Raw genomic sequence first — 24045 nt, forward strand, 5'->3', positions numbered from 1 at the left:
GCGTATAACGCGGTATTATTCAGCCTTAGTAAAAAGGAAATCCTGCCGCTTACAACGACGTGGATGAACCTTAGGGGCATCATGCCGAGGTGAATCCGAGAAAGACAAATACTGTATGGTCTCGCTTAGGTGTGGAATCTTAACCAGCTGAACTCAGAAACAGAGTAGAGTAGTGGTCTCCAGGCGCTGGGGGAGGGGGAAATAGGGACATATTTCTCAAAGGGGACAAGCTGCCAGTTACAAGACGGACGCGTTCTGGGGCTCTATCAGACAGCACGGTGACCGCAGTTAACAATACTGGGTTACACACTTGAGAGTTGGTTCAGACAGTACATCTTAAATGTTCTCACTACACACAAAAAAGTGATAAGTAAGCGGAATGATGGCTATGTTAACTAACCTTAATGTGGTAATCATTTCATAAGATACGGTGTATAAATCATCACGTCGCACGTTTAAACCCACACAACATTTGGTATGCCAATTTGGGCTCCAGAACTTGAGCCACTAAACTCTGAACCACTAAATTACCTCTGCCTGAGTACACAGTAGGTCCTTAATTGGTGTCTGTTGAGTGCCAGGCAGGAGAGAGAATGAGGTTTGGCTAACTTGGTGGTGCGGCCAACCCTGAATTATCCCCCACCTGCAGTGCAGCACTGGGGACCAGTCTCAGCCCTCCTCCATCGGGCTTCCCCATGTGGCCAGCACAGAGGACTCACGTAACTGCTTGTTTGGGATCCCTAGGCAATGGGCTTGTAATTGATTTCTGTATAGGGAACATTCATATTCATGAACGACAATTACATTGTCAGAAATTCCCAACCATTTAGATGTGTTAAAAGTTGTATTTTCAGAGGCTCTTATGGCTTTTAAATCATTATCTGCCGTCCATTGGAAGGGTTTAATTGACTTCTTGCAAGTGCCTTCATAAAGTATCCGCTAAATAGATCTGAAGTAGTGAAGTCTTCCCTTCTTGCTGACAAAGTGATTTTGTGTCATTAGTTTCAGTGGCTAAAATACAAATCAGAAGGTGAAATACATACACACACTATTATGAAGCGCAGTATCGCTTTTTAGACGTCTTGAAGTCACTCGGGGAAATTGGGAAAGTCTTGCCGTTTTTAATATGCCAGGGTCTGCCTGAGCCCTCCTCCGTGATGCTGCTTAATTCAAAATGAAATGGTATTTATCCAGAATTTGCCTTTTTTAGACCACACCATCTAAGAATAGGGGTTAAACGTGATAAAACTCTGCTTCCAGAGAACTTTGCCCTCTCCACCTTCCCCTGCTGGAATCGGAGGCCCCTACAAAAGGAACATACTGATAACAAGCCAGCCCACAACGTTCTGAACGTAAGGAGGCTCTGCGCCTAACGAGCTGGTGACTGCCAGCAGCCATTCACCCCTCAGTGTTTAGGCCTGATCTCCACGAGCAGAGTTTCTGAGGTCCTTCACACACTAACCATCTGGAGTGGACCCCAATACTGTGTGTGCATGTGTGTGCACACATTAACACACGTGTGTGCATGTGTTTGCATACGCTCATGTGTGTGTTCATGTGTGTGCACGGGTAGCATGCCCCGATGATGCTGGTTCGCTCCCAGGTAAACCAGGATTAGCGCATTCGAGATTTCTCGACAGCGTTCTGACCTTTGGGCTCTGTTCAGACTTTTTTTTCATGTGATTTGGGTAATGCTTTTGGCTTCCTTAATGAATGGACGATAAAACCAAAGTAGAGGGGCAAAATAAAATGACTTTGATGATCCGACATTTACAGCCATCTGTAAAAGATTGCAATACCGTGGATGAGATCCATTGGGGAAAGGTCCTTATCACAGCAAATCTCACATCGTTGTTAGAGTCTGAGCACCCTGACACGTTTTCCAATTTCCCTTTAAACAAGCAGATGGTTACGAAGAAATTGTCTTGAGATGCCTCCCTGCAACTTGGTCCTGTGCCTTTGAGCCCGGCTCTGGGACGTGTGGGTCTGAATCGGAAAGAGAGAAGAACCCCTCCACAGATCTCGTCAGGGAGCCTGTTTGTACTGGCACAGAGCTTTTGGAGTGTGCCAAGATCCAGTCTGACGTGAAATATAGGTAGCTGGAAAATTGTAGCCAGGGGCCAGTGCCCAGAAAACACACACCATGGCGGCGAGCCTGAAAACTGGCAGGGTCGACCCGTTGGATTCGTGCATTTCTAGATTGACCGGCCTCGATTTCCGTTCGTATGTTGAGGGTGGCAAATCAAACTTACACGATAGAAAACAAAACCATCTCGCCGGGAGCAGTCAGTGAGCACACAGTAATGGCTGGAGAGCGGACAGAAAGTCATTAGCACGTGTGTGTGAAATACATGTAAAGAAAGACAAGCTGGGACCTGTACCGTGTGACAGGAACAGAGGGCAGGGTTCATATTTTGGAGCTCACCAAATTCAAACACAGGCAGACAAACACAGACTGCCATGGTCATTCCCTGCATCTCACATATGCCCCGGTTACACCTGGAAGTTGCTCGTTTCGGGTAGATGACCCGTGTGACGTCGTCCATAAGCCCAGCCGGTAGACACCAGGAGTGCCAGCTGGATCCCCCTGACCCAGGTTGACTGGCTCAGGTCAAAGCATCTCTCCAAAAGCACCACCTCTCCACGTGTGGTGGGTTCTCCCGTAGGTGAGCCAGGGCACCCAACACGTGTTTGACCCTCCTTCTTCAAGCAGAGTCCCTGCCTCTCTGCATCCAGACTTCCTGGTGGGTCCCCATCAGCCACAATGTGTCTTTCTTGCTAACACTGTCAAGGGAAAACATGTCCCCCAAGGCCAGTCTCCCGGCGCCTCGCGAAGGGGCGCTCACCTGCACGGCAATTTATGCAAGGGCAGTGAACAACGCAGATTTCATCTGGTCCCCTGAGTGCAGCGTGTCCCTGGGGAGGGTGCCCCGGGAAGCAGCTCTTGTCAACGCTTGGTCCCTGTCACATCTCCAGTAGACCCGACTGTGACAATTCCCTGACAGCTCATTTACATGTCATGGCCTACCTTTTTGTTGGCGCTCCTTTCCTCTGAGACGCTTTGTGCAACAAAGGCAATGGAGGAGAACTCCTGGAGCCATGTGGTAGGAAGGGCCTAGACACCCTGCACCCTGCTGTGCCCCCGCTGTGTCTGCAGGGCGACTCAGACAGGGAGGGCTCACACCCCCGCTCCTTCCCATCCAGTGCTCCTCCCTGGGGCGTCAGCGTGTAAAACATGCAGAGCAGACAGCTCCCAGGTCCCAGCCTCCCTGCCACTGCAGACAGGCTGGCTCTGACCCTGTGTGGACAGTGGCTCATTCAACAGGATGAGACTGAGCACTTTCCTAGGGCAAGCATCCCTCTGCTGGGCCCTAGGGATGCAGGGACAAAAGGACCTCACGGGCTGTTGGGAATGCTGGACAAGTGAGTATGCTTTGATAGATGACATTATGGAAGTAGGGACTGAGCGAGGGCTATGGGGCACTGAGCAGGGACCCTGAGGCTCCTTAAATCAGACAGTGTGGGAGAGGGAGGGCCTGAGGTGGGGCAAAGTTCTAGAGAAGTCCCAGCTGCCAGGTGCAGAGGATACCAGTGAATGAGCACAAGTAAGTGCAGCAGGGACGTTCTGAGCAGACCCTTACTTCCTGGTAGGGACATTCCCCATGTCACAGTGCCTCAGCCTTGCCACTCACCTTACAAACCCTCGGACGACCTGAACAGTCTCTCTGTTTCTGGGAAGAAAGCCAAATCAACAGGCGGAGGTCGGGAGTCCCTGGTCTTGAATGGACACACATGGGAATGTTGGGGCCTGGGGACAGACATGCTGTCACCTGCCTTCCTGCTCCTGGGGCCGTGTCTACAGCAGCTCCATGCACCTGATTCGCAAAGCCCGGACAGAAGGAGCGATGTGTCGGGAAATGCCACCAGTGCAAAGGCCAACACACTGCCCTTCAAGGTAGAGTGAGCCCTTGATGTTATTCCAAGAGAGACAGAAAACCATTTGCCAGGATGGGTGTGCACATGCTTCGGGCCCCAGAGAGGGAGGCAGAGCCCTGGCATGGATCCCGCTTCACGTTGGTCTGCAAACACTCATCCCCAGCATACTTTTCGAAACTTGCAAACTCCCATGTTGCGGAACAGGGGCCTGGACGCCAGCCCTCAGTGGTCGTGTGACTGTGGGCAGTCATTCAACCTCTCTGCCTCAGTTTCCCATCTGTAAAGAGGGAGGACAGCAGTGGCTCCCCACGACCACTATCAGACCTACACGTGAGAAGGCACAGATAGCACGCAGCTCTTGGCTGGTGAGTGATGGTGGTTGTTTTATTTCTTTTACTGTATTGGGATTATACACATGTTTTAATTGCAACTTAGCTCGTAAGTCTCCTTTTGGTTTTTCCTCTTTCTTTGATTTCTTATTTGCTTATGAGTTTAGCTGTGCATCGTGACCTTCCCTGGGGGATCCTCCAGGGTGGGGCTTGGGGAACACACCCTCCCCATTCCAGATCAGTGCAGGGTGGCCCCATCTATCCTGTGACCCCTTGAAGTCAGAGCTAGGGGACATGGCCTGCAGGCAGCCCGTGGTTCTTCCCCAAACTTTGACCCTCATGTGAATGATCCTGAAATCTAGGGAGTGGAGTCAAGGCGGGCTGCGGGCATCAGGGGACACTGTCCAGCAGCTGCTGTGTCCAGCCAGCTGCTCTTGGCTTCTGCCTGTTCAGCCTGTCCTGTCCGCCTGCCTATTGATTCTGGGAGCCACCCAGAAGCATCCCAATAAAACCCTCCCTGAGTAAGTAGCCAGAGGCAGTTTCTGTGGCGTTAACCAAGAACCCAGAGCTGTGAGTGAGTAGAGTTGGCTCATGAGGCGGTAGCTTCTCCAAGTAAACCCGGATGGACAGAGACCAAAGGAGACTCTCCTTGCTGGGCTCTCTCTCCCTCTCCCTCTGTCTCGTCCTGCACAATCCCCGGTCCTTTGTCGGAAACAGCATCAGAATCTCTACCCCGAGGCCAGCTGTCCGCAGGGACGGCCTCCCCTTCTGGTCTGGGAGAGTCCAAGGCCAGGCCCCCAGCTGTCCCCTGTTGCATCCACCCTCAAGACCCTTCTGCTTTCAAGGTCAGAGCTCCTTGGATTCAAGCGCAAACTGACATTCAGTTTAAACCGAGCCGTCATTATGGAAAGAAGGCGTTGCCCTGCCAACAGGATTTCCTGGTCTTTTAAAGTTAGCCTGGTCCAGCACCCCATCCCAAGGTGGCCTCAGAGGAGAGGACTGAGTCCTCCTTCTGATGCCTGGGGGCTCAGTAACCTCGACCAAGTCCTTTGTCCTCTCTGGGCCTCAGTTTCTCCAGCTCTAAAATGGGAGCAATGCCTGCCTTACTCACCCAATAAAACACTTGTGCACAGCAAATCAGATTGAGTACTGAGTGATTCACCGAGTCCCCACCTGGATTGCTCCTGCATTGCACCAGTAAATACCCCGTGTTATCTTCTTTGGCGTGTGCACTGGGCGTCCGGGTGGATTTGACTGTTGTCACCCTGGGGTCCAGAACTGAGCACCACCCGCTGCCTTTCCAGGGTCCTGGCAGGACAGCGGGTGTCTTCCTGAGAGCTCCCCAGTGCCACCAGCCTGAATCCTCAGGGCCAGACTGGAGGCCGACCTGGGGAATAGATTCAACACACTGTCTAATACATGGTTGAACAGGAAAGTGAAACACACATCGCACATCCACTGAGGACTCCACATGGGTGTGTTTGCTTGAAAAACAAGACACACCCACCCCGCCAGCTCCCTGTTAACTTGGGAAATCATGCTCCAGCCAGCGCACTTGATCTGCTCTGCCGCCGTCCTTCTGGGCACTCACTTCTGGGGTGTTGAGGTGCATGGCTGCATCCTGAACTGAGGGCACTATCTTGATGGACTGACTGTCAAAGCAGCTGCTCTCATGGCCGGGACGCAGGTGGGGAAACCAAGGCTTATGGACGCTAAGTGCCCGATGAGGGAGCCTAAGACAAGCTGAACCCTGCAAACCATTTCCCCCCCACCCCAGATGGGATGTGTGTGAGACTCCTCAGGCACTCCCAGCTGCCCCAGAACAAAGGGAAAAAAGAGAAAATAAATGACTGATAGAGATCAAAGTCATGCTGGACAGGAGTCTCCATCAGTTTACCAATATCTTAGTAAATTACCAGAAGAAGGCAATCTTATCAACAGCCTAATCCCCAGAACTCCCTACTGTCTTGATGACCATGCTTTGCTAGAGGGAAGAACATTAGCGTGACAATAGCCAGGCCTCCAGTAACCTCCTTCACTCCTTCACTCCAGTGAATCTTCTTTAGCAGGAGGAAATCCTTTTAAGAAACTTCCTCTTGACTTTACCTCCCCCAGCTCCACACTATATAACCAGTCAGTCTTCCCAATCCCAGTGCAGCTCTTCCTGCCCAGGGGTCCTGTCCCGTGCTTTAATAAAATCACCTTTTTGCACCAAAGACATCTTCAAGAAGTCTTTCTGGGCCTTCAGCTCCGGAGCCCCCATCATTCCAAAACCCGGTCAGGTTGCACGGTGCTGATGGCAGAGTGGGGTCCTTTCTGACTCCACGGCCACTGCTGGTCATGAAGTGGGAGTGAGTGGTGTAGCTACAAAAGCAGGTGGGGCCCCACATGGTTCAGGACGGGGAGCACAGCAAGGTACTGAGTGTGTTGGGCACAAAAACAGCCCCCAGGATGTCCCCATTGCCATCCTCAGACCTGCAAACATGTCACCTTGCAAGGCAAAGGGTACTTCTCAGATGAAGTTTCAGACCTTGAGGTGGGATATGACCCTGGCTTATCTGGGCAGGGCAGTGTCACCACAAGGGTCAGAGTCCGGAGACCTTAGGAGGTGCGTCCTGATGGCTTTGGATGGAGGATGGGGCCACAAGCCAAGAGTACAGGCGGGTTCTAGAAGCCAGAAGAGGCAAGAAGCGGTTCTCCTTGTAGAGCCTCCAGAAAGAAAGTGTACCTACACTTGATATTAGCCCTGGGGGACCCACTCCAGACTGCTCACCTCCAGAACTGCAAGGTAATATGTGTGGGTGGTTTTAAGCCAGGAAACGTGCATTCCTTTGTTACTGTGGCAGTAGGATCTGAGTACCCCAAGCCTGCAGCCCCCAGAATGAGCCCAGCTCGCTCCTTCCTGGCCCCACGGCCGAGAGCAGAAGGATTAAGTTTCATTGGGAGGTGGAGGCAGTAACAATTCCTCCCTCGAAACGGTGGCAGTAAAGCACTCAGAATAGCGTCCAACCGGTAAAAAATGTCTCCCCAGGAAATACTAGCTACTGTCACGATGCACAACAGACAGGAAAGAACCATCAATTGCCAATGCCTGGGAGCTTTTCAGAGCGATGCCATGTGAGGTGAGCTACTTATGCAACTGCCAGACATCAGAGGGGATGAAGGTGTCCCCTTGTTCGGAGAGATGGACCTTTGCTTCCCTGACCACTGGTATTCTTTTTTTTTTTTTAATTTTTGTTTATGTATTTTGAGAGAGAGAGAAAGAGCAGGAGAGGGGCAGAGAGAGAGAGGGAGAGAATCCCAAGCAGGCTCCATGCTGTCAGCATGGAGCCTAACATGGTGCTTGAACCCACAAACCATGAGATCATGACCTGAGCCGAAACCAAGAGTCAGGTGCTTAACCCACTGAGCGAGCCAGGCGCCCTTGACCACCAGTATTCTTTATCCTGGCACTTGGGCAGCTCCTCTGGAACTGGCAGCAGCATCTGCAATGATGCTTTTGTTGGCTTGCTTCCTGCCCAGGGCACACACTGTCCTGCAAAGTCTGTGGGGCTGGTGTTCTGTCTGTTTGGTTCACAGTTATAGACCCAGCACCTAAGCCAGGGCCTGAAGCCTGGTAGGTACTCAACAGATCTGTGTTGAATACATGGGTGGATGTATGGATGGATGGGTGGATAAATGAATAAGTGGATGAATGGATAGATGGATGAATAAAAGGATGGATGGATAGAGGATGGATGGATGGGTGGATGGATGGATGGGTGGATGCAAGCCCACAGGTTTCTTGCCTGAGCTGGACTGTGGTGCAGTCAAGAAGCAGTTACAAAAGTGATTGAGGGGGAAGGACCCTCCTCTGAGATGGCCCCTGATGCCCTCCAGTCCCACCCATGAGGAGGAAGAACCCCACACCCTGCTCATGAAGCCATGGTAGGAACCAGCAAAGGAAAAGTGTACAGAGAGACAAGAGAAGGAAAAGGAACTTTCTTCTGAGATGAAGACATCTCAGGCTAAGACAGGGGAGCCCTGGGAATCCCCATTACCGTAGTGGGGAGCGAGCGGGGGAGGAGAATACCACTCGGCAATCAGACCTCAGCTGGGGAGGGAGACGGCTCTGGGAGAATAAAGAGGGAAATTGTCCTCTAAAGGTCAAGCCGTTCCTCTCACTTTGCAAAGCCTGAGGTTTTGATTTCTCAGTGGACAGCAAACTCACTTTCAGACAGCCCTCTGCCTGTTGAATCCCCACCAAGAGACTGAACGACAATTTCAATTTGTGTTCGAATTAATGCCCCTATTCAGAAGACAACGGCAAGTTCAAGGCAGTCCTAAACGGGGGAAACTAAAGTTCCTCCTCCGAAGTTCTGCAGTCTCTAGAGGGGGACAGAAGCTTCTGGAATGTGCCAGAGCTGGAAAGTGTATGACACAAGTCGTGCTTTGGGAAAGCAAATCTCATGAGAGATGCTGTGAATCCCATAGCATTACTGGGTGGTTGGGGGGGGGGGGGGGGGAGGCTGGTACTGCTGTGATGTGAGAAGAGCAGTTTGAGGACCCGCCCTCCAAAATCAAACCCAAGTGGATCTGCTTATAACACGAAACGAGGGGCAACACTGGAGGGTTAGCTGGAGGTAGGAACTCTGGATGGAGGGTGGGAATGTTCAAGCGGTTGTGAACCAGAAGACAGAAGAGCTTACAACTAGTCTGTGCGTCTCCCACAAGGCCGGCACGCTCACTTAGGAGGGTCACCTTGCAGGAGGCCTGGAGTGGACCCTCTGGGAGCAACATCACGTCCTGTTTTGCTGGCTTCACCCCCACGCATGTGGCACCAGTGGCCATCATGGAGGTGACTGAGGATGACCCAAAGGACCCAGAGCTTCTCCTGTCGGCCTATGGCTGGCTCTATGCACCTGCAGCTCCACAATGGAATGGAATCTTGCGACTGATGCTTTTCAGCTGGACCACACCTGCGTCCCCTGAGACAGGTGAATGAGGCAGGTGGCAGAGTCAAAGAGGTCATGCTCCACTCTGGAAAGCCAAGAGGGACACACTCACCAGCAACAGAAGACCCAGTATAAGAAGGACCAAACGCACAGTGACAGGGGAGCACCCTGGCGTATCCCGGGGCTCCTTCTCGCTCTCCAAGACCCACACTCGCTTTGTACTCTCGGAGTTCGGCCTTTCTTGAGTTGAAAGCTCGAGGAGGAAGTTCTGTAAATATAGAGCTTCCACGAAGGCATCAGCCTCTCCCATAAATTTTCGGGGCCATTTTTCATACCATAAAGGTTGTGTCATGATGGCTGCCTGGCTTGATCGGCAGTTTGGAGTGTTTGCTAGGCAAGAAAGGAGAAGATAAATCATGGGAGACGCAGCCTCATTATCATGTGACATTTAAGGGTAATTTACACCCGACATCATACCACTTCCTGCCGTGGAAATAGCCTGGCTGGTCGCCTCAGCCTTAGCCACTACCACGACTGTGTCAAGAGAATGGAAATAAATTGATACGGCTGAGTTCTCTGTGCATTTTTATTGCCTATTTATCAACGTGAGTGAATAATAATACACATGGAATTACTTACAGGTCCCGGCATGGGGGTGGGGCTGCGGCGGGAGGGGGGCGGGGCTCCCCAAACTTTCACGGAGAGAACATTCTTGAAGAGAAACAGTGGTGGTCCTTGATCATACCAGTGTGGCCATTGGGGTTTTGAGTCCACCTCAACTTTGTATGTGGTCATTTCTGCAAACCGTCAGCACGAGATCGCCTCGCCCCGGAGCTTGGGGAGACACCGTGGCCCTGGCCCCGGTTCCACACTCCCCTTCACACCCTGCTGACCTTAAATGTAAGGGCTCGCTCCCCCGACCTCTGCAGCCGCCAGCCTCCTGCGAGGCAGCTTTATAACAGTTAACTTCCTTTCTTCCTCAGAGCTACAGAGGGCATGCTCCCTGAGGTCCGGAACCAATTTTTATTCTGTTGTGTACCTTCAGGTTGTATTGGAGCACACCTTCTCCAGAAGGAGGTTGCAGGTTCCCTCAGCCTGCTGAAAACCAGACACAGGGGAGAGCCGGTGTGAGTGCCCAGCCAGAGACCTGGAAGGGACAGAGCGGGGGAAACAGCAGGGATGGGACCTGCATGCAGGGAACATCTTCTGAAATCCTAGTAGAGAAAAATACCAACTGACAAAAACCATTAGGAGAGAATGATTTCTGTTACGGAGGCCCTGGGTTTCTCCGTAGCAGCCTCCTCGGGCGCGAATGGAAAGAATGGGACCCCCATTGGTCACTTAGCACACATCTGCCAGCCCTCCTCGGGTCCCTCACCAGTGAACAGGGGGCATCTGTCAGCTTGCACGGCCAGGGCAGCCCCGTGGGCCAAGTGCAGGAGCACCTCCCACACCTCAAAAGCTGTTCTCTCTTTGTCCCCACACTCAGTGGGGTCTGAGAGGGCCAAGGACTTGACGTTTCCAAGATTGATGCCCAGGATAGGCCGTTCCCGGTTGGGCTTGGGGTCAGTGGGGCTGGTGGAGGCTGATTTCTTTTGTTCCCTGCCTCGAGTGCACCGAACCCAGAACTCCTGCTTCCATGGAAGGGGTGGATACGGCCCCACCCCCTGGGCTACGGGGAAGACCCAAGGAGCCAAGCTTGCAGGAAACACATCAGAGCAGCCCCACAGAGGACCCACTGAGTGCATGACCCAGTGTCAGCTCTGCCCTGGGACCTGGCTCCTTGCTTCCCCAGCCACACCTCAGCCCCACCCTGTGTCAGAAGCGGCCGGCCCCTGTCCCTCCAACCGCACCACTGCGTTTCCATCCCACGTTGCCAGCCCCCTTCCTTGTCCCCACAGGTAAACGCTGGGTTCCAGCACCCTTTTCTTGCAACGTGGCCTGTCGCCCAGACAGGAGACCCACTGTAGCTCTGGGCACCGCCGAGCATGCAGGGATTCAAAGTGTCACCACGGCTCCAGAGCACGAGCCGGTGGAAGAAGAGAACTGGCCACCCCGGGTTCAACAGCGGGCTGCTGGCAAGGGGGCATGTGCATCACTGGGAGCCCCTCGCCCTCCCCAGAGGCCAGGCTCAGGCATCACAGGCCAAGGCAGGGGCCAGGGCCAGGCGACAGCAAATCCGCAGACACAGCGCCTCTATCCGGAGGTGACACACAGCGCAGGGGAAGGTCGGTGACCCAGCAGATGCCCGGGCCCCATTTCAGGTCTGTATTTCCAAGGATAAAATGAGAGTGGAAACCCAGCCAAGGGAAATTAATTAAGGCAGCATACCCTTAACTATACTTTTCCGGGCAAATGGATCCAAGGCCAGGGAGCTATGAAGAGGTAGATAATTGCGTTGGAGCAATGTGGGGAACTTGTAATTTAATGAAGGGAAGGCCGGTGGGAATGGGGATGGTACCAGAATGCAGGATGAGGAGCCGTGGTGGTGCCGGTGACAAGCCCGGGGAGCTTCCTGATGCCACAAGGCACCAGCGAGCGCGGCTGGGACTGTGCTCTCAGGGCCACCTCACGGCATCAGAGAGCGTCGGTGGACACGGGGACATGGCCCCTGGACTCGTGGTTCCCCTTAGTCCCTGGCTACCGACTGTCGGCGGCTTGTGCTGGAACCAGACTCCACGTGACCACCGGTATCTACCGCTCTGGTTCACAGATGGGGAATGGTGTGAGGAACGGGACCGCGAGGGGTGGACTCTGACGTCCCTGTGGACCCGGGACTCGTGCCCACGCCTCTGGATCGCGTTCACCCAAACAAGTATTGAGCACTTACTGCATTCCCGACGCCCTTTAGGCGCCGGGGCCAGATGGCTAAGGTACGGCTGGTACCCAGGGGTGGGGCTCACAGATCTGAGGCTCGAGGACAGGCAAGTTACCCGCTGCCCGACGTGCAGTGTTTGTCCTAGCCGCGGTACCTGCCGGAAAGAAGTGTGCTTGGCGAGCCTCAGGGAACCCCGTGTGCGTGCAGGGAGGGGCCGCTGGCCTGTCATGGTTCGATTCAAGGGCGGGAACGGTGTGCAGCGTCCTTTCCTGGATCAGGAAAGGAGGGGAGCAAGCTCTCCCTGCCACAAGGAGCAGCGTCCTGGCAGCGGGGGTGGGGGAGGTGGGAAGAGGGAGGGACTCTCGTGAGCTGCCACCTCCAAGCAGGGTGACACAGAGAAAGCAGCCCTGAGAGCAAGCAGTGTAGTGAGGGCACCTGGGGCGTGTTACAGGGTCATGGCCGCGTGCACCAGCCTGAGTTGCATAAAGAAAAGAGCATAACAAAATACTAAATTCAAGAGAAGAAGATTGTCCAGATTGAGAAACTCCTTTTCTTTCTTTTTTTGTTTAAGTTTATTTATTTTGAGAGAGAGAGAGAGAATCCCAAACAGGCTCCGTGCTGTCAGCACAGAGCCCCCCACGGGGCTCGATCGCACAAACCCTGAGATCATCACCTAGGCCCACATCAAGAGTTGGACACTTAACCCACTGAACCAACCGGGCAACCCCAACTCCTCTTCTTAGTAGCCCTGCCTGGGCCCCTCTTGGAAGACCCCATTGACTCCACTCCTCCCTGGTGCCCTTCTGTGGCCGGCAACCCCGGTTCCGGGTCTCCCCACTGGACCCCGATACGGTCCCAAGTAAGCCAGCACAGGGCTCTCCGCCTGGGCATCCAGTTCCGGGTCCATTCTGGGCAAGCAAAGGCCCGCAGGCAATTCCCGAAGGAAGGGGGGTTGGGTTCCGAGGTGTGAGGTGCCGGTTATCCCTGCTTATACTCAGCCCCGACCCCTCTCTCTCACCACAGACCTACTTTCGCCAGCCAAGGACAAACAGCACCCAGTGACACGGACTAGCATGGTCGCGTCAGGTGAGGTGGGGTCCCCGTGCCGAGGGCTGGACCCCCAGGCCCGGGCTGCCACAAACCCCCCGCCCATCCTGTGCATCCAGCCCCTCCCTGCGGCCGAAACTCTCAGACCTCGGGGACACTGGCACAGCCAGGCCCCAGGACCCGCACGCAGGGCACTCGGTCCCTCCTGGCTCTCTGAGACAGCGCGTCCTCCAGTGGCTGTGCTCTCTCTGCTCATCCCCACGGGTGGCGGGCTTCCAGGCCAGCACTGCTCACCGAGGGGACGGTCCATTTCACGAGTCAACTTGGCAAGGCCACCGTGCCCGGTTTGGATCAAGCATCGGTGCAGATGTCGCTGTGAAGTTTTTTTTTTACTCAATTAACATTTGAGTCAGTCGAGGCAGAGGAAAAGGGATCACCCTCCCCGCAGGTGCGCGGGCCTTCCTCCTTCAGTTTAGGCTGAAGAGCAAGACTGAGGCCCGCAGGGAAGAAGGGATTGTGCCTCCAGCCAGCTTTCAGACTAGGGCTGCAACACCAACTGTCTGATCTGTAGCCGACCGGCTTGCACTGGACACTTCAGGATTCTGGCCTTGCTGGTCCCGAGATCGTGTGAGCCAATCCTTACCTCTCTCGCTCTCTTTCTCTAAACACACACACACACACACACACACACACACACCCTCCTGAGCCCTGACTGGCTTGCCCCCCATCTGGGACACTCCTCGTCCCCACAGAGCCCAAGAGCAGATACCTGGATCGTCCTCCCCGCATGTCAGGGCTCCCTCAGTGTCCACCCTCACCGAAGCCTCCCATATAAACAAGCCCAAGCCTCTATGGAGGCCCAGCCGGGAGCAGGTGTGGCACGTGATCGTCCCTGTGTCCATCACAGGACTGGGAGCCCCATCGTTCTGGGCCCATTACCCAGACCCAGCATCGGAGGCCCAGCTGAGGAACTAACTTGCCAGGTCCCCCCACCTGGGGGAGCCTCTAGGCCGAGCTGGGCTGTTTGTCCATCTCCCACTCAAGGCAGCCCTGCGGGCTCCCCCTGGGCCTTCCCACCCGGGAGTTCACTCGGTTTTGCATGACCAGGGGTTCCAGAGCCACACAGCACAGCCGCTCGGGAAGCCCGACAGGGGTGACGGGCTCTGACCTGGGTGGCCTGTGCCTCTGCCTCAGGCCTGGTACAAACTCCCACGCTGGACGCCCAGGTTGGGGGTGAACCCCCCCATCGCCTTGCAGACCAGGATGGGGGCGGGTCGCAGGCAGCTGTGCTGAGGGTGCCACCCCCCCTGCCCACCCCCCAGCTGACACCCTGGAGGCACTGAGCGCCCACCAGCCTCCCGAGGGCATTAGGCCGTAGGGCAAGGTTCCTTCCGGCTTGTCAAAAGGGCGGTGGTCCCGGGAGCTCAATGCCCTTCTCTGACTTCCATGCTTTTCTGTGACATACGTCTGTGTCTTCACCAGAGTGGGTGTCGGGGGCCCCACCTTCATCGGATCTTACCATTTTTTGTGTTCCTGCCTGCCAGCAACGCACAGCATCGTTTTCGTGTGCCCTGCGTGGGCTGCCACGAGCCCGTCCCCCGAGGCCCCGCGGGGGCGGCGTTTACCCCTGCGCAGCCCAGGAGGACGCTCCGCCTGCACGTTTGACAGCAGTGAACTGAGCGGGAAAGATTCTGGCACACGGTCAGGGACGTGCTGGCAGGGTGTGGGGGTCACGGGGTTGGGGGGCGATGCATGGAGCACTCACTCCCTGGGTGGCCGGCGGGGCTCACTGCGCCTGCTTGAGACAGGCCCACCATTCCGAACAGGAACCATGCTCCCATTTCACAGATGAGGAAACCGGGACACGGCTGAGCAATCTGCACAAGTGTCAAGGCCGCGGTGGGAACACCAGGGGTCCGGTGCCGGGTCTTGGTCCAAACGACCACCCTGTTTCAAAACTATTCAAACACAGTGAGAAAACCGGCAACCCTGCCTAGGCCTCATCACCGGATGGAAAGTCGTGACCACGCCCCCCTCATCTCCGGATGAAAAGTCGTGGCCACGCCCCCTCACCCCCAGATGGAAAGTCGTGACCACGCCCCCCTCATCTCCGGGATGAAAAGTCGTGGCCACGCCCCCTCACCCCCAGTTGGAAAGTCGTGACCACACCCCCCTCATCCTGAGATGGAAAGTCGTGACCACGGCCCCTCATCACATGATGAAAAGCCGTGTCCACGCCCCCCATCCCCGGATGGAAAGTCGTCACCACGCCCCCCACTCCATAGGTACTGAGTTATTATCATTCATACACTAGTAATATTACATGTTACTATAGTACATAGAACATATGTCTATGTGTATAAATATATACAATTTCAAATTAATACTATATTTAGTTATTTAAGTAATTTATATGATACATAAGCACCCTCTATGCTGTCTTTTCAGTTCTTTTTTTTTTTTTATTCAGTTCTTTATGTATGTATGTACCCTCCGCGACCCGATCTTGGTATCCGGTATTCATTCCCTCCCTCTCCTCAGGGGCGAGCTGGCTCCGTGAGGGCAGGAGCTCGTTCGTCTCGTTCACGGCTGAGTCCTCAGGCCTACAAGAAGCAGCCGGCCCAGGGCAGGTGCTCCAGAGACCCTTGCCCAGCAAGGAAGGACGCCTGTGGGACTCATCCTAAGAGACTCGGCAGCTACTGCGATGTGTGGGAGGGGCTTTGTCCAGGAAATAACAACTGCGGATGAGTGGTGAGGACAGTGCCCCTGACAGCATGGACACGAGCAGGGGGTACTTTTCCACTTGTGGGGGGAAGGGCACCCACACTGGGGTCCCACCTTCATTCAGGGGCAGGAGGGAGCCTGATGATGGACGTCAGGGCACAGCAAGTACAGGGGTCAGGGGCCCTGGGGTTCTAACACACCGCGCATCAGAGCAAGGACCCCAGGAAAACGCAGCGAGTGCAGATTCTAGGAGCCCGGAGATTTGACGCTGTGCCCGGGGGTGGGGACGGTTGGTTTCCTCGAGAGAGAGGCCACCACGGCTCCAGAAGCTGACCCTCGCTCGAGTTTCAGAAGGGTGTCTGTAGCTTTGCAAGGGGTTTTCCAACTTACTCTGAACCTATTTATGATGAAATACAGAGAAAACTTCTTTGGACAGATTTTTTTAATTTTTTTCTTTATGTTTATTTATTTTTGAGAGAGAGAGAGGCAGAGTGGGAACAGGATAGGGGCAGAGAGAGAGGGAGACACAGAATCCAAAGCAGGATCCAGGCTCCGAGCTGTCAGCACAGAGCCCAATGCGGGGCTCGAACCTGCGAACCGTGAGATCGTGACCTGAGCCGAAGTCGGACGCTTCACCGACTGAGCCACCCAGGGGCCCCATCTGGACAGAGTTTTAGTAGCGGAAAAGAAGCAAGAGGAGTCAGAACGTCCACATCAGCTCCCAAGGTTCCTGCTGTGTGTGTCGATCCTGTGGGTGATGGATGGCCCACGAAATGTGGCTTTCAGGGTCCTCCGAACCCCGAGTGAGTGTCCTCTTCCTGCCGCCTCCTCTGCCCCACTGGGAAGGACCTGGCTGCCCCTCTGTGTCCCCTGACAAGGACCTGGGGTCCTCCCAGCAACCTGGAGGGCACTGCTGCTTCGGGCGTCCCTTCCGGGAACCCAGCGCCAGCGTCCCCGGGCTCCCTTTGGGCAGAGCAGGAATCCCCAGCTTCCCAAACTAACCCAGCCTGGTTCCATGAAAACAGACCCCTTTCAGGAAATCCTGGATTTTCTTCCGACCCCGGAGAACCACTTGGCTCCTTCCCATCCCTGCCAGGGCGTATTCTTCCCAGACACTGACTGACCTCCCTACAGTCCCACAAGCTCCCCTGGTGGCCCCGGGGACGCCTGTGGCTACAGCCCGCCCCCTCGTCACCCAACAGGCCGCTTCTAGCTCCTCACCCACCACACCATGTGCTCCTACAAAATGTTCCAACAGAAAAGCCAGAGTGTTGTCGGGAATATACAGCTAAGAGATTAATTCAAACACAAACTGGAGGGCCTAATTTCCCCCCCTGGGGCACCGAGTGTCCAGAAGATTCTGCAAGAAGAGACAGCAATTTATGTCATAACCGGGTTCACAGAGAAGGCTCAAGGATGCACTGAGGTCATGTCTAGTTTCTGCCAACCTGTGACAGAGCCTTGAGCCCCTTGGCGCGTTTTTTTCCGGAAGATCCTCAGATAACATTCCCTGTGGTCACGCTTTCTGTCCTTCTGTCTCCTTCATCAGCAAAGTGTCTCCGTGAAAGTTGCGTGTTTATGCGTCTGTGTGTGTGCACATTTATGCACCTGTGTGCACATGTGTTGGTTGGTTTATTTGCTCATGAATATAGACTTGAGGTTTTTTTAAGAGCACCGTCGATGCTCAGTGCCCGACTCAGTTTCCCTTAGGCTGCTGAAGCTCTGATGTGCTCGGCCGCCCGGGTGGCTGCACCACCTTGCAGCTTCAAATCCAGCCCACTCAGAAGCCCTTCAAATTAAACACGACCGTCAAGGGCAGCGAGCAATTTCTCAGCCCAGACTGCGCGTCTCCAAAACCCAGCTGGTCCCCCCCGTTGTTCCGTTTTCTGCCCTGAGTGGGCTCAGGGTGTGCAGTTTCTCTTCTGAGAAAAAAAAAAAAAAGGTCAGGCTTCTTAGGGACCGTGGCACAGCATCATCGAGGTTTTTCTTAACCTGCCTTCTCTCGAAACGACAGAAGGACTCATCTCCTGGCTTCTCCAAAATGCTACCAGACAGAACAACGGGAGGACGAAAGGGGCTTCTGAAGGTTCCTCCTTGGTGCTGTCACAACTGCACATTGCACGGCCCTTCTTGAGTCACGGCCATGTCACAGGCACACCCCTGGGCATGGCTGGGACACAAAATGAATTCGACATAAATCTCTCCTCCTGGAGCCCATGCACTGTAAGGGGAGCTATTAGACAAGCATAAATAATTCACAAGTGGTAAGTGGTAAGTGCTGGAAGAGAGACCCGGGCACAGTGCTCTGCAGGTCAGAGGAGGGCGATGCAAGGAAGGCCATGCCGCCTCTACGCCCGAAGCCATCCAGAAGCTTCCTGTCTCTCTCAGCCAGAGCCAAAGTCCTAAATGACCTACGAGGTCCGGCTTGTCCTGCCGCTGTTCTCCCACCTGCTCCTACTACTCCCTTTATGGTGTAGGGCCCCCCACAGCACTGCTGGGCACATGCCCGGTGCAGGGCCTTTGCACTGGTTCTCCCTCTCTGGGAACCCTCTTCTGTCCCCTAGCCACCTGCTCGCTCTCACCCCTGCAGGTCTGCTTGGTGAGGCCTTCCCCAATCACCCTACCTAAAATTGACCCCTTTTCCCCAAACCTCTTCCAATCCCTGCCCTGCTTTCACTTTTCCCAACGGCACGCATCGTTGGCTAAAACGCTGTATTAGACGTTTCTGTTGCGGTTTGCGGTGGCTGTGGTGGACCATTTGCCCGAATTCTACTGCAAATCAAAGTCTGTGAAAATGGGGCTCTGGATTTGTCAACTGTTGTTTCCTAGCACCAAACACTATGCTGGGGTATAGCGGGAGCTCAAGAATCAGTTGTCATATCAAGGAATGGTCCCTTGCATCTCAGAAATGATGCTGGGGAGGAGGTGGCTCACTGAGAAAGCCAGACTGAATCTCAAGGACAAATTCAACGGTGAGAGGCCACATCGTAGACCCTGTCAGTGCGGTCTCCTGTGAATACAAACCAGGTCCAAGTTCCCATGTGGCCACGGATTGTGGTAGCCTAAGCAAGCAACTCCCCTTACCCGTGCCTCCGTTTCCTCATCTTTTAAAGTAAGGCGTTTGTGGTACCTGCATTCTTGACCTTCTAGTAGCACACAAGGCAGGCACTCCCCAGCCTCAGCCAGCATCTCTATTGACTCTGTCACTAGAGTTCTTATTTTTGCTTCCTTCTTGATGAGTGGGGGTGACCAGGTGGGCTGCAGCAAATCCACACCTAAAAGTTGGCCACCAGCCACGCACAGGTCTTGAGGATGAGTCTTCTGTGCACCCACGCAGGTGGCCATTCCTCGAGGAACCAGGGTACGGGGAAGGGGTCTCCCACGCAAGAGAAGCACCCACCCACTGCTCATGTGTGTTTGATGTGTCCACATTCCCAGTAGCTCAGCGGGACCCGCTAGGGAGTTTGAGAGGGAGCAGAACTTCTTGATCTTGTCTTTCCTGGAGGAGTTGTTATTGTTTTATTATCATTAGTTGCTGGCCTTGGGATCAGAGCCCTGTCCTGTTGTAAAAAGAATTTAGGAAAAGCGCAGCATTCTTATCTCCCAAATCCAAACCGCTGACACGTGGCTCTATGTCCAGGGATGCAGATGCTTCAAAGGACCAGCGTAGAGGATATTGGATTCGGGCTACAAATGACTACTTTTATTAAAAAAAAAGAAAGAAAAGAAAAGAAACTTCAGTGAGCTATCATGATGTGACGGGGCTATAGTAGCTAGCAAAAGTAGACACGGCTCCCGCTGGAAAAGAGACAAGACGGAGAGAGAGATGGGACCACAAAATGAACGAGCCACCATGTCCCAACAACAACGCCAAGTGGCGCGCACGGCTGGGGACGGCGGGAAGAGCCCCCGCTTCAGGGGCTTCAGCCCAGACAGAGCGGTTGGGGGTCAGCTCCTGCCATGAGTCGAACTGCATCCTCCTGATTCTCCAGACCCGTGCGCTGGAGTCCTAACCCCAGTACCTCTGGACGTAACCTTACTTGGAAACAGGGTTGTCACAGAGATAGTTAGGAAAGTAACGAAGGTGCCCTACTGGAGCGGGCTGAGACTAAGCCAATGGGACTGGAGTCCTTATAAGAGGAGTACATTGGCACCCAGACACACACAGAAAAACACCTCGAGAAGTGAAGGCAGGGATCAGGTGATGCTTCTTTAAAGCCAAGGAACGCCACAATATGCCACCAGAGTGCCAGAAGCTAGTGGGGAGCCCTAGGGCAGGCTCTTCTTCATAGGCCCCAGAAGGAACCAGCCTATAGCACCTTGCTCTCAGACTTGCAGCCTCCAGAGCTGGGAGACAGTAGACTTCTGTTGTTAGCCCAGATTGTGGAGCTTTGGTACAGCAGCCCCAAGAAATGAATAGAGCTTCCTCAAGGAAGGCACAGGAGTGGGAAGCATGACTTAGGCAAAGAGATGCAGCCTGGAGAACAGCATGTAGGAAGTATCCATGGAGGCAGCATGGTAGCACAGGGCCTAAGTGTGTATGTGTCCAGCAGAGGCTGGAGGGGCAATGGCGTCGGGCGTGGTAAGGGACTCTGCCTTCACCATAAGGCGTCACTGGAGAGAGTTAGGCTGGGGCCGATGACATCAGAGCTGAATTTTGAAGAGCTCCCGCTGGTTACCGCTGGAGGGAAACATGGAGGGGGAGGGTGTGGGGGCAGGGACCTCAGAGAGGTGTCCACATAGGGGCCAGTTTGAGGAATAGCAGGTGCCGGTGGACGTGGAGAAGAAGGACAGATCTGGAGATGCTTAGAACGTACAACAAGCAGGACTTAAGGGTGGGACTGGGGAATGGTAGTTCTCAAGAATGTCCCCCAAGAGTCTTTGTGGTGCTATTTCCAGGGGAAGGAAAGCTGCAAGGGGTGAGGGTCAGAGGGAACCATCCCAAGTTTAGGTGTGACATGTTGAGGTAACTAGGAAATACCCACGGAGGCAGTCAGCTGAGGTCCAGAAGGGAGGTTTGGGATGTTATATGGGTCAAGTGTCTGAGTATGGTGATTGTCTAAGGGAAAGTACAGGGTGAGGAAAGTACAAGCAAATACTGAGGGACTCCCATATTTAATTCCTGGAAGGGAGCAATGAGTCCGCAAAGAAGACAGGGAAGGGGAGCAAGGAGTCAGGAAAGACGCAGGTGGGCCTCTGGCAGAAGGAGGGCATTCCAGCAATGTGCTCTGGCCTGAGGATGTGGGAGGGCAGAGGCAAGTAGGAGTGCAAAGGGAATGGGCCCATAGAGGCAGAGGTGGGGATCAGGGGCTCAGCTTGAGATGTGTCAGGTTTGAGATGGCTGCTGTATATCCAAGGAGACATGATGAGTCAGAAGTTAGACAGATGGCTCTGGAGTTCTGAGAAGTCCAGCTGGGGACATGGGTTCGGAAGTCATCAGCATACAGATGCTATTTAAATCAACAAAACCATCACGAGAGTGAGTATACATAGTAAGGAGGAGAGTGCCCATGTCTGTGTGTTGATGCACCCTATTAGTAAGAGGGCATGTTGATCAGGAAAGGCCAGCAAAGGAAGTCACAGAGGCAAGGTCAAAAGTGGGCGATCATCAGGAGGGAGTCCATCCTAGAATGAAGAAGATTTGTTGTGAAAACCAAGTGAAGAATGTGTTTTAGATGAGGAAGTTCATTTTAAAACTCTGCTTGATGATAAATCAAGAAAGAGAAAGGCTACAAACTGACCATTGCATTTAGCACCATGTAGGTGATTGTCGACCAGAAACAGAGTCAATAAGAGATAGATGATGATTGATTGATAGATAGATAATAGATAGAGATAGATGATAGATAGATAGAAGATAGATGATTGATAAGCACATAGATAATAGATATAGATAGATAGATAGATAGATGATAGATGATTGATAGGTACATAGATAATAGAGACAGAGAGAGAGAGAGAGAGAGAGAGAGATAATAAATAGATACAGATAGATGGTAGATAAATAGATAGATGATAAATAATAGATAGATATAGATAGATGATAGGTAGATAGATAGATAAGAGATAGATGATTGATAGATACATAGATAATCGAGATAGATAGATAGATAGATGACAGATAGATAGATGATAGATAGATAGATAGATAGATAGATAGTGAGGAATGGCTCAGGTGCTGATGGGGGCTGACGAGTCCCACAATCCACCATCTGCCGACTGGAGTCTGGAGAGACATTGAGGAGCACAGACCAAGTCTGAGAGCCAGAGAACTATGGGGACTGATGGAGTAATTCCCAGTTCAACAGCAGGAGACCAATGCCCCAGCTCAATCAAGCAGGAGAGGTGAATTCCTTCTTCCTCCACCTCTTGTTCTTCGGGGCCATCAACAGATAGCATGCTGCCTTCCTGCACTGGGAAGGGCCACCTTCTTTATGGATTCCACCAATTCAGATGCTAACCTCATCTGGAAACACCCTCCCAGACACATGTAGAAATAATGTTTAACCCAACACTCTGTCCACCTGTGGCCAGTCTGGTTGATGCATAAAATTAATCACCACACTGACCATTGGGTTCATCACCATGCAGTTGATTTCTGGCCCCACAGTGACATTTCTGGGCAGATGGCGAAAGTAGATCGAAGTGTGTTCTGGAGAGAGCTGGAGCAGAGGACCACAGAGAAGCACCTGGGGAGACTGGGACCTGCCACGTGCGAAGGTCTGGGGTGAAGATGCACAGGCCAGCAGAAGGGTGGTCTTATTCGGAACATGTGGAGACTTGTTGTCCCTCCTGACTCTACCCGTGGGTGTGTGGAGGCTGGGAGTGGCTCACCGAACTCTGAGTGTCAGACAGCAACTCTGCCTTTTCTCCTTTTTGGACAGCAGGGCCATGTGGGGCCAGCAGCAGGCACTCGCTTTAAATATACTGGCATTCTCCCGATGTACCAGTCATCCACACTGTGTAACAAATTGCCACAACTTAGCTACTTAAAACAACATCCATTTGTCAGCTCAGAGTTCTGTAGGTCAGGAGTCCAGGCACGGGCAGCACGGCTGGGCTTTCTGCTCAGGGTGGCACGCTCACGGTGTCATTCCATTGTGCTCCCAGATGAGGCTCTGCAGAAGAATCCACTTCCAGGTTCATTCAGGTTGTTGGCAGGATCAAGCTCCTTGTGGATGGAAGACCTGGGGACCTGTCTCCTTGCTGGCTATCAGCCAGTTCCCAGAGGCCACCCACAGTGCCACAGTCCCCTGCCATGTGGCCCCTCTATCTTAGAACCAGCAATGGAGATTCATCATCTCCCTCTCATGCCTGGAAGAGCCTCATCCCTTTTAAGGGCTCACGTGATTATGTCAGGCCCACCTGCGGATCTCCCTGTAAGGCCACCTGTGCCGTATAACATGCCCTAGTCACCGGAGTAGAATTCATCATGTTCACAGTCCTGGGGATTATACGTACACCAGGGATGAGAATCTCAGGGCCCATCTTAGAGTTCTGCCTACCACAGTTGGTCTCTGCTGAGGGGCACCTGCTCCAGTCTGATGACCTCACTTGGTTGTTTTTTTTTTTTTTTTTTCTGTAAATGAAGGTAAAGTCATATTCTTTGGGATAAGACTGGGTGGGGCCCCATGTGTGCAGAGCGGGTTGAGTGGCTGATGAGAGCTTGGAAGGGTAGTTGACCAGGGGCACAGTAGGATTGCCTGGCAGAGAAAGAGTGGCCAGGGATTGCTGACAATGCAACACAGTGCCAGTGTGCCTGAAGGACCAAGTAGAAGTTGAAGGAGTTTGTGAACAGGGAATGAGGAGGGGGTCCTGTTGCCATAATTACTGTTATTAGCTCTGGGGCTAGGAAATGTCCGCACTCCCGCATTAAGGACACATATCACATGGGGTCAAGGACCACTCATTTTCTTTCTTTTTAAAAATTTTTTTAATGTTTATTTATTTTTGAGACAGAGAGAGACAGAGCATGAATGGGGAGGGTCAGAGAGAGAGGGAGACACAGAATCCAAAACAGGCTCCAGGCTCTGAGCTGTCAGCACAGAGCCTGACGCAGGGCTCAAACTCACAGACCGCGAGATCATGACCTGAGCCGAAGTCGGACGCTCAACCGACTGAGCCACCCAGGCACCCCATCATTTTCTTTCTTCAGTCATCCTGGAAGCATCTAGGAAACTCTCCCCACCCTGCCCCTGACATCAGTCTCATTTGGTAAGGGGACCCACTCATCGGGAGCCCTCCAGCTCCGTCCATG

The sequence above is a fragment of the Lynx canadensis genome, chromosome C1 (genome assembly GCF_007474595.2).
Source record: "Lynx canadensis isolate LIC74 chromosome C1, mLynCan4.pri.v2, whole genome shotgun sequence".
Taxonomy (NCBI): domain Eukaryota; kingdom Metazoa; phylum Chordata; class Mammalia; order Carnivora; family Felidae; genus Lynx; species Lynx canadensis.